Genomic DNA, 17,000 nt, shown 5'->3' on the forward strand with positions numbered 1-17,000 from the left:
CTGCCTTGCATGCAGCTCACCTAAGACAGACCAAGGTTCCATCCCCTGGCATCCGGTATGGTCTCTAAGCCGGGAGCGATTTCTGAGTGCAAAGCCAGGAGTAACCCCTGAGAGGAGTAACCCCTGAGCATCACCAGATGTGGCCCAACAAACAAACAAGTACTTCTGCAGCATTAAATGAAAACCTGGTGAAAGTGCAATACCTAATATCCAGCCCACTGAACATTGAGATCTACTTGTCCATGTTGAATACTGTTCCAAGTAGCAACAAATTAGTTTGTTTTCTTTGTCAAAAGATTCAATACTATATCTTTTTTTTTCTTTTTGGGCCACACCAGGTGATGCTTAATATTGAAACTCCAAAAATGATTATAAACATATACAAGATGGAAAAAGTAGTAATGTAGTTCTCTAATTTCACTGGCAATTCAGACCACAGACAACTTAAAGCCAAAGCTCTAAACCAAACAGAACCAATCTTGTTTACAAAAAGGTGGTACAAACCTTGAAATAAACCATTTTAGCCATCTGAAAAGAACCTAGTGGATTTTGCCAAAGAAACATTTCACTCACAGATGATGAGGGTGCAGATGCAGGTTATCCAGGTGCCAGATGAAGAGATACAGATTGATTGTTCCACTCTTCTCAAGGAGGGAAGGGGAATCCCATACCTCATATCCTGGGAGGACAAGGGGGTATTGGTCTGGTTGTAATACTCTGCAATAAAAAGTTCACACAGATATAAAGATTATAGCAGGCAAGAAAGCTCACACCAGAAGCTGTTCATCCACAAGCCAGTAGCTCCACCATGTGGAAGCACAAGCCTAGATGAAAAGCTCTCACCATCTGCTTTTCTGCTTCCTCTTTACTCAGCCCCCCAAATCCAAATCCCTCCCACAGGGGAAGGGGAAATAAACAGAAGAAATGCAGTGGAAACACAGATACAGAGGGGAACTATTTCAAAGGCCGCTACCTCACAGAAGCAGCCATTCTTTTCTCAACACTGATAAAATTTGGGAGAACCCAAATGTGACTCAGAAATTTCTGTCACAGGAAAATTCACCCTTCTCAACCCCTCCATCTTCCTGTCTCTCCATTTCAGAAAGCCCTCAGCACCTAGGGCCAGCACAGTGTGTTTAGTCACTGGTTTGAGATCCTGCTGCAGCACTTTAATGGTTGACCGCACCACCTCTTTCTTCACCTCATCACCCTGTGGCACTAGAGAGAAAAGATGCACAAAGATCAGGCAGCTTCAAGGGCCACTGCTGCTTTGTGGCATAAGATGGAGTGGGGAATAGGGGAATGCTGCATGAAAGTGCAGTAAATAGGGCCCAGAGAGATAGCACAGCGGCGTTTGCCTTGCAAGCAGCCAATCCAGGACCAAAGGTGGTTGGTTTGAATCCCGGTGTCCCATATGGTCCCCCGTGCCTGCCAGGAGCTATTTCTGAGTAGACAGCCAGGAGTAACCCCTGAGCATCGCCGGGTGTGGCCCAAAAACCAAAAAAAAAAAAAAAAAAAAAGAAAAAAAAAGAAAAGAAAAAGAAAAAGTACAGTAAATAGTTTATCTTGCATGTGGTCAATATGGGTTCCATCCTCACTATCATATAAGTACCCCGAGCCCCACTAGGACATGCCCAAATGCAGTCAGGAGTAAACCCTGAACACCATCAAAACCAAACATAAAGAGACCAATTGGAAGTCATGGAGCACATACCACCATTGCTTCCTTCAGCCTAGACAATAGAAAGATATTTCAAATAGTTTCCTGGCACTAACTCTGATCCCCAATCCTCACTGAATTGGGGCCACACATTTGAGTCTATCTCTCACACTGTGTTCTTTGCTGCCCTGCCAGGCATTTCTACCCTCAGAGTGGTGTTCCCTGCCTTATTCCGTAGGAGTTCCCCATCTTCCCTGATAGCTAAAATCTCTTCCTTATACTTGGCATATTTTCATCCTGAACACAATTTATTATTCCTATTTGATCTCTTCCCTCCATTCCTGTCTAACTTGACCATGTCAAATGAAAACTATACAACAGCAAAAGATGAACAAGGTCCTCTCAGAGGGAAAGCAGTAGAACCCCAATTCCGACTCACCCACTTGTAGCACACTCATGAACATCATCAGGGTCGAAACTATTCTTTCTGGGTCTTTTGAAAGAATGCCCATCTTTAGCAAGTGGTAGGACCCTACTGTAATGTAGTGATTCTAGAGAGGGTGGAATAACAAAGGAATCAAAATCAGAATACAGGTTCATAGAATTAAATAAATTAATGAGTCCTTGATGGTGGTGGATGATGGTGGATGGATGGTGAGGACTTTCTCGGCCTGCCTGGCATCTGCAGCTTCTTTGGCCTGGCAGGTCGGAGGGTTCAGAATAATTGCTCTGGGAGGGGTAACACAGGTTGTAGTATACTGGGAGGATATCATGTTCCTATTAAGCACCTGAACTAATTCCACTGTCATGAAATAAATCAAAATGGGTCCATTAGCAAAGAGAATGGGAGGAGAATGAGAGCCAGTGTTAGTCTGGCATAGCCCAGGAGCCAAGCACAGGTCAGATGCTTTCCCAGGCCAAGACTTTGTCCCTTCTCATCCCACTACCTGCTCCCATAGCTCAGCATATCCTATGATTGCTCAGGAAAGATGTTAGCCCCTTTCTGTGCAGGAGTCCTCAAGGTCAGGAGCAGTCCCAGATGGAGAAAAAGGGATCAAATAATAGAGGAGAGGAGCAGGGCCTGTCATTTCAGGCACAGCTTAATGGGCATCTGTGTAGAAGGGTGGAAGCCCTTCATGGTACCAACCCACACCCCTTCCCCAGTCCAGGAAGAGACAAAAAGGGTTTAGAGACCCCACCCATAGGGGCTTCACTTACTCAGGATATGGAAACATTTCAAGGTTATTGTTTCAGTGTTATCAAATAGTGGTTCACTAAATTGATCTTCTCTATTCAGTTGTGGGGAGAGAAGAGCTATCAGATCTGGGAGGCTGGTCACTAGGGGCTCAGGGCATGGACAGGAATCCAGGGAACACAACCCTGAATTGTAGGGTCTCTGGGCAATAGGAGGGGGTGTGTGGAGTGGAAGAGGCTTTGTGGAGACTCCAGGGTTTTAGTCTCTTTCCCCTTCTCTTGGGACTGACGATGACTTAAAAATTGTTCATGTTGGGAAGCGACCTTGAGTTCCAGTCACTCTTCCTTATAGGTAGTCTATGTTCATGAATGATTTAATTAACAAAGTGGATAAAAGACAACGATTTTCGTGTGTGGTGATGTTGAACCGTGAGGTTTCCACTTTCCCCATGAAAGTTTCTGCTTTTGTTAAAATTGCTTCTGTATACTCCCTTGTATACATGTATTCATATATACGTGTATATATGTTTAGCTTGTTAGCTTGTGGGAATGTGATCTTCAGATAAGAGTTGGAGACAAAGCGGGAGACACAAGACCAGGAACATAGCATTAGCCTGGGGGATTGGGTTTGGGTGAAGAGACACTGAGCCCAGACTTTGGAGTTGTGGAAGGGGCCATACATGGTCTTGATGGCTATGCCTACCACTGTTAGTGGATTGGATTGGCCCCTGGGTCCATCATTCCCATGGGTGGAATGAAAAAAGGTACTGGCTAGTCCATGGAGCACAGTGCATCCACTTTGCATCTCCCACATCCCTCTTAAAAACTGAGCTAGCTTGAGAAAATAAAACTATCTCCCTTCCCCAGGGTGACAGAGTAACTTCCATAACCTCTGTTACTCTTGTAAACAGTTATCTACATCCACCTCCTGGATGTGGCTGCCCACATCAGTGCTCTCAGGAGGATGAGCCTTAACAGATCAGCCTTGTAACATCTGAATTATGTATCTTGTGCTATTCGAATTATGTATACCTTTTATCTGCTTCCTGGAGCTGTACATCCAGCTATGACGCCTGGACATACTTGGTGATGGCATATCTACCCTCACTCCCCTAGACTCAAAGTTGAGCCCAAACCTGCTGTGACAGGAGAGGCTTGACCCCAGCATGCTGGCTTAGTAAACTTCCATTTTGTGACTTTCACTGCTGAGTAGTCTCTTTGTTCTATCACTGGGTGGCTAACTCCGGATCCTACAGAGAGATATCTCGTGTTTCAGGAAGGAGATCCAACACCATGACATTATAATTCTCTCGAAGCTAATTTGGAAATTGTATTTTAATTCTAAGGAAAACACTAACAGTTTTTGTTGAACCAGATATGTTGATCCCAAAGTTCATTTGAGCAATTTACTTTGAAAATGGGTGGGAGAGAAGAGGAGGAGATTGGGGTGGGGGGGAAGGAGAGACAGAGAGAGAGAAAGAGCACTAATAAAAAGGCCCAGTACCCAACCAGATCTTTTACTTTTTTGGCTTTTCGGTCACACTGGGCAGTGCTCAGGGGTTACTCCTGGCTCTATGCTCAGAAATCACGCCTGGCAGGCGCAGTGGACCATATGGGATGCCAGGATTCGAACCTCAGTCTTTTTGCATGCAAGGCAAGAACCCCACCTCCATGCTCTCTCTCCAGCCCCCCAACCAGATCTTAAGCTTCCTCAATCTCCTTAACCAAACATGTTTATTGGACTCATGTGTGATAGAGTGAACAAAATAAATTAGCAAGCCAAGAAAGAGGCAAGCCGGAATGGTGGCGTAAGTGATAATGCATCCCCCTTGCCCTGGGTAGCCTAGGACAGACTGCAGTTCGATTCCCCAGCATTCCATATGGTCCCCCAAGCCAGGAGCGATTTCTGAGCGCATAGCCAGGAGTGACCCCTGAGCGTCACCAGTTGTGGCTCAAAAACCGGAAGAAAAAAAAAGAGGCCAATCCTGAGGTGTGATTAGTAGTTGATAAAATTACCAAACTAAACTAGTAAAGAAAAGCTGAATCAGTTTATAAATGGTTTTGGGCCAGTGGGATAATCACATACAGGGCAAAAAGTCTAATACCGACTTCGTACCTAAGATATGTGACAAAAGAATCATAAGTTTTACATTTTCATTTTATTATTTTAAATCAATTTTTAATTGACTCATCATGAGATACAGTTACCAAGTTGTTCATGAGTAAATTTCAGTTATATAATGTTCCAACACTTATCTCTTCACCAGTGCCCATTGTTTGCAACCAATGTCCTCAATTTTCCTCCAGCCTTCCCAGTGCCTGCTTCTTTAGCAAATATTTTTCCTCTCTCCATTTTTCCCCTTTTCACACTGTGGTTTGCAATATTGTTACTGAAGGGGTGTCTGTCAGTAGGTATATATTAGTCATATCAGTAATCATAGGTTTTATTCATTTTTTAAGTGAGACACACTCAGCAGTGCTCAGGACTTACTCCTAATCCTGCATTCAGGAATCACTCCTGGTAGGTTCAGGGGGTCAATGGGTTTCCAGGGATCAAATCTGTGTCAGCAGCATATACATCAAATATCCTGCCTGTTGTACTATCTCTCTGGACGTAGAATCAAAAGTTTTAAGGTGAAAAAGAAGCCAAAATTCTTTTGAAAAGCAACATGGGAAATCAATCATTTAAGACTTTAATGTGAGGGCCCGGAGAGATAGCACAGCGGCGTTTGCCTTGCAAGCAGCGGATCCAGGACCAAAGGTGGTTGGTTCGAATCCCGGTGTCCCATATGGTCCTCGGTGCCTGCCAGGAGCTATTTCTGAGCAGACAGCCAGGAGTAACCCCTGAGCATCGCCGGGTGTGGCCCCCCCCCCAAAAAAAAGGACTTTAACGTGAATACTTTCTAATTATGAGTTGGAATCTAAAAGTCGTTACAAATTGAGGCATGCCTACTGATGTTTTTATTCTGAAAAAGTCTCATCATATCTGAGCCAAGGTTAAAGACAAAGGACAAGCGGGCGAGTAAAGCTTGCAATAAACACTAGTGGCAAACTAAAACCAGTTCTTTTTGTTTTGTTTTGTTTTGTTTTTTGGGTCACACCCGGCAGCGCTCAGGGGTTACTCCTGGCTCTATGCTCAGAAATCACTCCTGGCAGGCTTGGGAGACCATATGGGTTCCCGGGATTTGAAACTCTGTCTTTCTGCATACAAGGCAAACGCCTTATCTCCATGCTATCTCTCCAGCCCCAAGACCATTTTGTTCTTTTTTTTTTTTCCCAGCCCCAACCAGTTTGTTCTTGAGGAACAAAGAGAAATGGATAAGTCAGATAACTTAGCATTACTATGTGTAAAGGTCATTACTATTCAGACAGTTTTGGGGGACCTCTCAATGATACTGGGGGCACCAGGTCAATAGCTACTGGTCTTTGGGAGGCCATAGGGTTCCAGGGAGCACATCTGGAGCTCTGTGCATGCCAGACATGTGCTTCCGCACTTTGAGTCACCTCCTAGCTCCCAACAGGCTGTTTACAGAAAAGACTGTTTACTGCTTACACACATAAAAAGAAATTGAGCTCATTTCAAGAAGGTCCATGTCCATGAAAACTATGATCAGGTGTCATTTCCCTCATTGAACTAGCAATGATACCAAAGGAAGGTGGCTCCATTTGCTGGTAAATCTAGGAGTCAACGCTCCCATGACAGTGTCTGAGTGTCTCATGAGGGAGCTTTGGCATATCCACCATAATACTAGGCTTTATTTGGCTTAAGCCAGTCACCCACTCCTGGGAGATCATCCTACAGAAATGCTTGCCCAAACATGTAGTCACAAACCCATGTCAGGTTATTCATACAGCATCGCTTATTGCAAATGGCAGGAACCATACAGGTCTCTTGTCCCTGAGAGTCACTGGTTGATCAAATTATAATCCCTCCCTCCCTCCCTCCCTCCCTCCCTCCCTCCCTCCCTCCCTTCCTTCCTTCCTTCCTTCCTTCCTTCCTTCCTTCCTTCCTTCCTTCCTTCCTTCCTTCCTTCCTTCCTTCCTTCCCTCCCTTCCTCTCTTCCTCCTTCCCTCCCTTCCTTCCTTCCTTCCCTCCTTCCTCTCTCCCTCCTCCCTCTTTCCCTCCCACGCTCCCTCCCTCTCTCCCTCCCTCCCTCCCTCTCTCCTACCCTCCCTCCTTCCCTCCCTTCCTTCCTTCTTCCTTCCTTCCTTCCTCCCTCCCTCGCCCTCCCCCTTCCCTTCCCTGGCCCTCTTTTTTCTTTTTTCTTTTTTTTTTTTTTTGGTTTTTGGGTCACACCCGGCAGTGCTCAGGGGTTATTCCTGGCTCCAGGCTCAGAAATTGCTCCTGGCAGGCACGGGGGACCATATGGGACGCTGGGATTTGAACCGATGACCTCCTGCATGAAAGGCAAACATCTTACCTCCATGCTATCTCTCCAGCCCCCCCTCTTTTTTCTTGTTTTCTTTTTTCTCGTTTTCTTCCTTCCTTCCTTCTTTCTTTTCTTTCTCTTTTCTTTCCTTTCTTACTTCCTTTCTTCTTTCTTTTTCTTCTTTACTTTACTTCCTTTCTTTTTCTTTATTTTTTTCTTCTTCCTTTCCTTTCCTTTCTTTCGTTTCTTTTTTCTTTTTTACTTATCTTTCTTTACTTTCCTTCTTCCTTCCTTTCTTTTTCTTCTTCCTTTCTTTCTTTTCTCTTTCCTTTTTTCCTTCCTCCCTTCCCTCCTTCCCTCCTTCCCTCCTTCCTTCCTTCCTTCCTTTCTTCCTTTCTTTCTTTCTTTCTTTCTTTCTTTCTTTCTTTCTTTCTTTCTTTCTTTCTTTCTTTCTTTCTTTCTTTCTTTCTTTCTTTCTTTCTTTCTTTCTTTCTTTCTTTCTTTCTTTCTTTCTTTCTCTCTCTCTCTTTCTCTCTCTCTCTTTCTTTCTCTCTCTCTTTCTTTCTCTCTCTCTCTCTTTCTTTCTTTCTTTCTTTCTTTCTTTCTTTCTTTCTTTCTTTCTTTCTTTCTCTCTTTCTTTCTCTCTCTCTTTCTTTCTCTCTTCTCTCTCTCTCTCTCTTTCTTTCTTTCTTTCTTTCTTTCTTTCTTTCTTTCTTTCTTTCTTTCTTTCTTTCTTTCTTTCTTTCTTTCTTTCTTTCTTTCTTTCTTCTTTCTTTCTTTCTTTCTTTCTTTCTTTCTTTCTTTCTTTCTTTCTTTCTTTCTTTCTTTCTTTCTTTCTTTCTTTCTTTCTTTCTTTCTTTCTTTCTTTCTTTCTTTCTTTCTTTCTTTCTTTCTTTCTTTCTTTCTTTCTTTCTTTCTTTCTTTCTTTCTTTCTTTCTTTCTTTCTTTCTTTCTTTCTCTCTCTCTCTCTCTCTCAGGGGTTATTTCTTTATCTGCTCTGAGAAGTCATTCCAGGGGATGCTCAAGGGATCATATGGAAAGCTGCGGGTTGAATCTGGGTAGGTCATGTGCAAGACACAGGTTCTCCCCACTGTACTATCTCTCTAGCCCCAAAGATATTTTTTTTTCTTGCCAGATAGCTCTAACTAAAATGCTCGGGTCTATGCTGAATAGTAATTGTGAGAGGGGTTTTCTCTTTCTTGTCCTTGATGTTTGGTGAAAAGCTTTTTAAATCTATCATGAAGTCTGATGTGAGGTGTGGATTTACCACTCTCATTAAGCTGAGGTAGATTCCCTTTCTGTCTGATCTAAAAGATTTTAAAGATTATTACTAATGCAAGTTGCATTTTGTGTCAAATGATTTTTCTGAGACTATAAAGATGATTTTATGGTTCCACTTTTCATTATTAGCATTGTAGACTATGTTGACTAATTTGCTATGTCAAGCCATCCTTGCATCCCAGGAATAAATCCCAGTTATTGTGAGGAATCATCCTTTTAATGTGCTGCTGATTGTCAGTCTTTTTTAATTGCAGCTACACTGACAGCTATTCTGTTGTGCCTTGTGTTTTTTTCTATTGGCATTTCCCTAAAGTTTAAGGAGGAGGAACATCTTTCCATGAGTGTATTTGTCATTTGGGCATCCTCTTTGGTGGTACGTCTGTTGAAACATTTGTCTGTTCTAAAATGTTAATAGCATTTTATTCTATTTTTAAATACTAGGTTATTTTTTGACACTTGACTATTTTTAATACTGAACTATTTAAAAAAACACTAGCTATTTAAAAATATCAGACTATTTTTACACGAGGATATTTTTAAATGCTATTTTAGCTTCTGATAGAGGCACACACAGGCTGACCTCCATAATTCTGATGTCCTTCTTGACCTCAGTCCTCTTCCTGGTGTCTGTCACTCTGAGGCACAAATGGCTATCCCTCCCTGGTCCTTGGTTACATCAGCAGTACAGAAACAATGTTGGGTCATTCCTTAGAACCATTTCACCATCACCAATTGCCAGCTGTGAGACCTGGAGCAAATCATCTCACCTCTTCATGCTTCCAATTTTCCTTTTTGGGAGGAGGGCACATTCGACAGTGCTCAGGGCTTATTCCTGGCTCTGTGCTCGGGGTTTACTCCTAGGCAGCTTGGAGGACACTATGGGGTGCTGAGAATCAAGTTTGGATTGGTGATGCACAAAGAAAGCAGCCTACCCACTGTGTTAGCTCTCTGACTTCATGTTTAATTCTCAACATGTAGATGGTACTGTGGTTGCTTTGGTTCACTGTGAGAACTGGAGGAAGTGTTTACTCATGAAGTCTTTCTGTTTTTTTTTTTTTTTCATTTGTTTTTGGGCCACACCCAGCAGTGCTCAGGGGTTACTCCTCGCTCTGAGCCGAGAAATTGCTCCTGGCTTGGGGGACCATATGGGATGCTGGGGATCAAACCCATGTCAGTCCTGGGTCAGCCGCATGCAAGGCAAACACCTTACTCGTGTGCTACCACTCTGGCCCTACTCATAGAGACTTAAGATCAGCACATAGCAATCCATGAGAAAATGTGATTCTTCCTGGACCCTCTGAGATCCATTTTGACCGCTCACCTACCAACCTTCACTCAGTCATCTGTTCAAAAGTTCTAACCAGTGCTCCCAGCTGCAGTGACATAGCCCTGGCTTCATGTCCTAAACATTCATGTCTCTTTATTTGTAGATTTGTTTTCACTGTTTTCATCCTGGTGTCCCAACTCCTTTGAGGCTACCCAAGGCAGATACTTGGTTTCCTCCATCAGACTCAGGGTTCTCTTCAGGAAAGGGCCATGTCAGCAGAGGTCACAGGGGTCACAGACCTGGTGCTTGTGGTGCTGGCACACCATTCTGCACCATTAGATCTCTACCAGGAGAGGCTCCAATCCTTCTTATAAGAGGCCAGAAAGGGACCAGCTGCTTCCTGGGTCCCAGGGTGCTACACTGTGCTGCATGGGGGTGTGTGGAGGCAGCTTTGATGGAGCCCTGGAGAAGGCTCTGTAGTGTTCTCTAGGGTCAGAAAGGGGACTCAGGGAGGAATGAGGTGCAGAGGAAGGAGCACTCTGAGAAAGAGCAAATGATTTCCTACAGGCTTCCAGGGGGTTGGTTCATCTTTGTGATGAAGGCTGCCTGGGAAGCTGGGTGGTGCTTTGCTGGGTGGTGCCCCGAGGGACCCTGCTTTTCTCAGAAATGGAGAAAGTGGTCTCCGCCTTTCACACAGAGACCAGGGAATGAACTGAAATGGTAGCATTGGCTTAGGGGGTAGGGAGGGTCTAAATTTTAGGAATATTAAAGGGATTCCTTAGTAAAAATTATGTGGACGCCATCACAGTCTCAGTGTCTCAGATATGGTTCCATGTTGCTCTGTCACCAGACTTTAGACAAACCTTTAGACAACCATCCCAACTTTGTTTGTTTCATCTGAAATGAGGGACAAATGAATATTTCCTTTAAAGAGCTGTTGTGAAGAACACTGTGCCAGTTATTATTGTTGTACCCACTTTTCCCAGAACAGATAAGGTTTAGAGAAGCCAGGGATCTGTGTGAATTTGCTGAGCCACTGTGGACCCCCCTCCCCAGCATGGCCTCTTGGGGTCTGGATTCATATCTGCAGGGTTAAGTCTGGGTATGATGAAGAGGTAACTTTGAGGTTGCACTCATCAATGGACCAAGGTATGGATCCATCCTCTGCCAAAATGTGGGACTTTGGGAAAGTCACTTGGCTTCCGTGGGACTCAAGTTCCTTTCTTGGTGAAGGGAATCCAGAGAGCAAGACTACTGGATGATAAAGCTGCAGAGGGGACAAATCAAAGTCTTTGGCTGTGCCAGGGTTATTAGTCTTGCACTGGCCTGGAGCTGGGCACCAGGAAGACATCGGAGGGAGGCAGAATCTCCATCCTGATATGGGGAGAAGCCATGCTCTGAAAAGCAGACTCAACCGAAAGGCAAATCTTTAATTGTCAATCTTTAATGGTCCTTCTACCAGAACCTTCCTGTTCACCTGGTTAACTCATTGTTCCTTTAGTTGTCAGATAACTCAGGTACCATTTTTTTTTTTTTTTTTTGGTTTTTAGGTCTCACCCGGCAGTGCTCAGGAGTTACTCCTGGCTCCATGCTCAGAAGTCGCTCCTGGCGAGCACGGGGGACCATATGGGACGCCAGGATTCGAACCGATGACCTTTTGCATGAGAGGCAAACGCCTTACCTCCATGCTATCTCTCCGGCCCCGCTCAGGTACCATTTTAAGAGCTCTCTGACTCCCATGCTTGAATTGAATCTTCTTTTAGGGCCATCCTTGTTCTTTGATTTCTCATAGCAAACTTTGGAATGTATAAAAATTGTGGAGTCCTAATGTTATATTTGTTTGCAGTCCTTTCAGTGATGCCTGGCTGGGTTGGGAGTTTGTGTGAGAACAGAGCATATCATCAGCCTCCCTGGGTATACAGGAGGGGTAGCCTTCACCTACTCATCCATTCACCCATCCCAGGGCTAAGAGGGCTCAGTTCTTGACAGTGCAAGAGGACCCCAAGTTTGTGGAAGGGGGGGCAGTTTTGGGAAGTACATGAATGTTTGTTTTATTTTAGGCCTACACTTGACTTGGTTTAGGGGCTAACTCTAGGTAGTGCTCAAGGGACCATGTGGTTCTGGATGTCAAACCCAGGCCTCCTCCTTGTGAGAATGCACTCAGCCCTCAAAACCATCTCTCTGGCCTTGTATGCAAGTTTAGAAAATGTGTAGGCCATGTTAATGATTATTATTAATTTTGTTTTGGGGTCATACAAAGTAGTACTTAGGGCTTACACCCAGTTATGCACTCAGGCATCATTCCTGGAAGCCTTGGAGACCATATGGGGTGCCAGATATCAAACTTGGGTCAGTTGCATGCAAGGCAAGTGCCCTACCCTCTGCTATCATTCTAACTCTCTTATGGTTTATTTTTTAAAAAGTATTGGTGGGGTAAAGGGGCAATGGAGCGCATCAATCTTGGGATTTGATAGTTAAAGTTAAGTGAAAGAAGGATCTGATAGAGCCACAACAGCTGGGAGGAAGTAATTGGCCAGTGTTAAGCAGATGTTTAAACTCCAAAGGTTCCCCCAGGTAGCAGCAGAGCAGCAGCGACTCACACAGCCTCCAGAGGGAAGGACACTAGGTGGCACCAGCACCCCATCTGTCGCAGGAGTGGTTGAAGCAGCTGATCTGGGGATGAGATCTGGAGGGGTGCACGACTCCTGAAGGTTCTCCAGGCTCCCAGCTCAAGGGAGAGTTCTTGGGATGAGTGGAGTAGAAGCCCCTGAGGCAGGAGTGAGAACCACCCTGCCCTGGTCACTGTTTCTTCAGCTGGCCACTTAAACCCTGCAGAATCCCCGGAGAGTGCATGGACACCTCCAGCTGGAAGGAAAAAGGGAAGCCTCCTGGTAGGTTCTGGTTGGAAAGATGAGTTGGAAACCTGGGTGTGCTGCTGAGACATTCTCTGTGTAGCCTGGAGTAAGCTTCCCGGTCTTCTGTTTCAATTTCCTCACCTGTCAATCAGAAAGAAGATTATGCAGCTCCTCAAATTCTTGGGGGGAATAAAATGAATGGAATGTAGAATGGCACAAGTAGAGAAAACAGTAGGCAATGTCAAAGCAGGCACGGAGGGTCTGGTGAATGGAGGAATGATTGGATGACAAGAGATGGCCGTGGAGTGGAGCCCTGGGCCAGACGGAAGAGGCAGAGTTATTCCAGGGCAGTATAACATGTAGGTACCATGCACTGGGTGTGAGCACATGCATGCCCATGCACACATGAGCACATGTGCAAACACCATCTGATGCTAGTTCTCTGTCCATGCATGGATGCTATGATACAGACGGCTTCTGCAGCAGGGCTGAGACCAAGATCTTAGCCTCAGCCAAGCTCCTTCAGTGCTCTCAGGTGGAGGTGGCAGGGGGACCTGAGAGACTGACTCTGGGAGAGGATCACAGGGAGTCTTTGGCATCTCTAAGTATCCCCAGAGGGAAATCTATTTCTCCTCCTCCCTTCCTGCAGCCTTTTTCCTACAGACCCAGCAAAAGGCTTTCATACAAAGGGAGGAAGTAGACTGAATCTGGTGGCCAGGACCTGACTAGGGTGGGTAAGTAAACTAGACAGTGTGAGGGGGTGGGCAGACAGCTGTCTTTCCTCATAGGAAAGAGCATATTTCTTTTTGGCTAGGGGCCAGGCCATGGACCCTTGAGCACAGAGTTTTAAGAGTTTCTGCTCTGTAGAGAGGGCTGCCCCACAAGGCAAATACCTACCTACTTGCTGAGTAGTGGAGGAGGTCCTTAGGCAAAGACATCCACTATAGACAAAGGCAAAGCCATTGCAGGCCCCTTTCTGTTGCCTTCTGGCACTACAAGATGCAGACAATCTAGACAGCTTTCCCATGGGAAGGGAATTAGAATCATGAGCTCTGCCTCTGTCCATACTGGGCTCAGGCTTTCAATGCTGGCGCTTTCAACACTGGGCTCAGGCTCTCAACGGATGCAGAAAAGGGCTGGGAGGTGCCTTCGAAAGGTCAAACTTGAAGATGTCTTTGATTTGGGGGCACAGAAAACTGAGTGACTTGCTCAGTCATGAGCCTAGGAAGTTAGGAGGTATTTGGGGGCTTCTGTCTGTCTAAATCAAGCATATTCTCACATGACCGCGTGGGAATGGGAGCCAATTCAGTACTCTTGGCGTCTAAGTAAGGTCAGGAAATAGGTGTGAACAACAACCAACAATCCAACGATGTGGCTTCATCTTTGTTCAGGACCTTCTAAGGAGGGAGCATAGAAACTTGACCTAGAAGCAAAGTACAGTACTGGTTAATGTGTCTAAATTGGTCCTGCTGAAATGCTGCTGGAGAGAGAAGGACAGTCCTGTGGAACTCATTTGAAGACGATCCCATTTCAGAAGCTATCTATGGTTTTCCTCTTCTGAAAGCGGTTCAGATAGGCCTTTGTGGGCACAAAGCACACTGGTGATGATGAGAGAGATGGCAAGAATGGTGATGATGGTGGTGGTGAAAATTATGATAGTGATGGCTGGTGGTGGTGAGGGCAATTCTGTGATGTGATGATGCTAGAAATGATAGTCATCATAATGGCAATGATGGAGATGACAATGATAGTGTTGATGGAGATGGTAAAAATGGCACCAATGATAGAGATAACAAGAACATTGGTGATGGAGATCATGGTGATGATGAAGATGATAATGATGGTGATGGCAATGCTAATTATGATGGTTGGGTTTGGTGGTAGTAATTCCTACAATGCTGATGGAGGTGAGTTGGTAACGATAGTGATATTGATGGTGATAGTGGAGATAATGATGGAGATGTTGACGCTGGTAATGATGGTGGTTAGTTGTGCTGGACACTATAATGATTCTTAAGCTACTGGTTAAAGTAAGATACTAGTGATGATGTTGTTGATGATGATGGTGGAGCTGATGCTGGTAATGCTGGAGAAGATGATGGAGATGCTGCTGATCCTTGTGTAATGGCTGCTGAAGATAATGTTGGTGATGATGATACTGATGCGGTGATGATAAAAGTGTTGATGGAAATGGATAAGATGATGATAATACGGACAGTGTTGGTGACTCGGATGCAGATGCTGAAGATTGCTGTCTTTCAGTTTTGCTTACTATGTGCATTTGAAACTTGGCTCTTTTTTTTACTTGCCAGCTAAAGACTTTGGGCAAGTTACTCATCCTCTCTCTCTACCTTATCCTTCTCATTGTTAATTAAGGTTGTTTATCTGGGAAACCTGCTTCCCCATCTGTAAACTTCAGTTTTACAGATGGCTGTTGGGTAGGGTGAAAATGATGAGATGTGCAAGGAGGTGCTGAGTATGCTGCCTGGCTCTGGGGCGGTGCTCAATGCTCATTAGTTATCAGTGGTTCTGGAGACTCAATGCTCCCCCTTACCATTTCATTTATTCCCCCTTTCATAGTTTGGGAATCATTACTCTGTGCAAAGATGGGGGCTCAGTGAAGCTAAGTGATAAGCCTGAGATCACACAGGTGTGAATGAGTAAGCTTTGTTTTGCTTATCTATCACTGCATAAATGTCGAGCAGAATTTAGTGACCCACACAACCATATCCATCTGTTACATGCTGTGACAGTGAGCTGGCTGAGTTCAGTAGAGGTGGTTCTGTTGTGTAGATCCAGGCTGGGGTGGGAGGGCTTATTCAAAGGGCAGCCTACATGCTGAATTTTTTTGCAACGCCTTTACGCAACCACTTTTCAGGTGACTTGGCAGCTGGGTTTCAAGGAGTGTTCTAAGGACAAAGACCAGAACTGCAAGTATCTTATGGTCTAGCTTGGGGACCAACAAATGGTGACCACAGCTTCATTCTTCTGGCCAAGGCAAGGCCAGTGATGGCCAGCTTCTGGGGAAGGGGAAATAGAATCCATCTCTGGGTAGCTGGGCACCAAGCATTTGCTACCATATGTAATTTACACTGGATTGATGAGGTCACGTGAATTGGTCTCTATTGCCTTCCAGGATCTTTTATGTGTGCATGATGGTGAAGAAAGGAGGAAGCTAAGACCTTACCCATTTCCCATGGCCCTCTCACTGCATCCAGTCCCTATCCCAGATTCTTTATTCACCGTTATTTCAGCTGCTCACATGACCCTGTCCCAACACCAGCCAAGTCAGAGACCTGGAACATAAGACCAAAACAATGACCACCAGAGGGCAGTAGAGTCAAAGATCTGGGCTCAGCAGGCTCCAGAAGCTGGTACCTTGAAGGGGTCGCCAGGGCAGAAAGATGAGGGATGCCAGGGAAGGGCCAGGGGTGTCTGGAGTTGGGGACCATGGGCCTTATCAGACTTCCTTTACTCCATGACACTCACCCAAAGTTTCCTGCTGCTCCCTCCCAGGACGGTTTTGAGTGCCAGTCTAGTCCCGTGTCTGTTTCTAAGTGACCTTGGGCGAGCCTCCCCAGAATGCATGGGACTCAGGATCCCAGTTTGTAAGGGAGATGATGGATGAATTCCTTTTTGACCTGAGCTAAAACTTGAAGATGTCAGACATGGGGGGGGTCTATCCTTTGAGGTGTCTGCTTCTCCTCTCAGCAACCTTCTAGTCCGGTCTCTAGGAGAACAGACCCCACTGTAGGGAACTGACCCTTGTGAACTAGACCAAGTTCCCTGAGAGACACTTTCACTCAGTAGAAGCAGAGGCGGGGTCTGACCCTTGAACTAAAAGGTTAATCATTATAGAGGTGAGCGGATGGTGAATGGATGATTGGGCCCCTCAGACTGGGGGTTCCAGGACAGTGGGCAGATGGGGATCAAGAGCACGAACTGACTGGGTTCACAGATTTGTCCTCTGCCCTGTAACTCTCTCCTCTCTGGATTCTGATCTCAGTGGCCAGGGAAGTTGTGGGCTGAGTGACCTTATTGACTCATAGAGAGATGTCAGGGCTCTGACAGTCAACTCTCTGGGGTACAGACTCTGGCTCTCTGAACCCAGAGCCTTTTCAGAGAACTCTAACCCTTCTGTGTGATTAACAGATTGTTCAATTGATTCGTTTATTTCTTCAACAAATATTTATTGAGTGCTTGCTCTGTGAGGGGAGGAGGCAGCAGAACAAAGACACAAGGCCCATGCTCTGGGGTTGTATCTGAAGAATTGGGACAAATAAGAGGACGGATGATTGTGGACTAAAGGATGAAAATAAGAATGGGGTAGAGCTAGAAGGGGGCAGAAAGAATGACTTTGACAAGCAAACCAC

The sequence above is a fragment of the Suncus etruscus genome, chromosome 4 (assembly GCF_024139225.1).
Source record: "Suncus etruscus isolate mSunEtr1 chromosome 4, mSunEtr1.pri.cur, whole genome shotgun sequence".
In the NCBI taxonomy this organism is placed as follows: Eukaryota; Metazoa; Chordata; class Mammalia; order Eulipotyphla; family Soricidae; genus Suncus; species Suncus etruscus.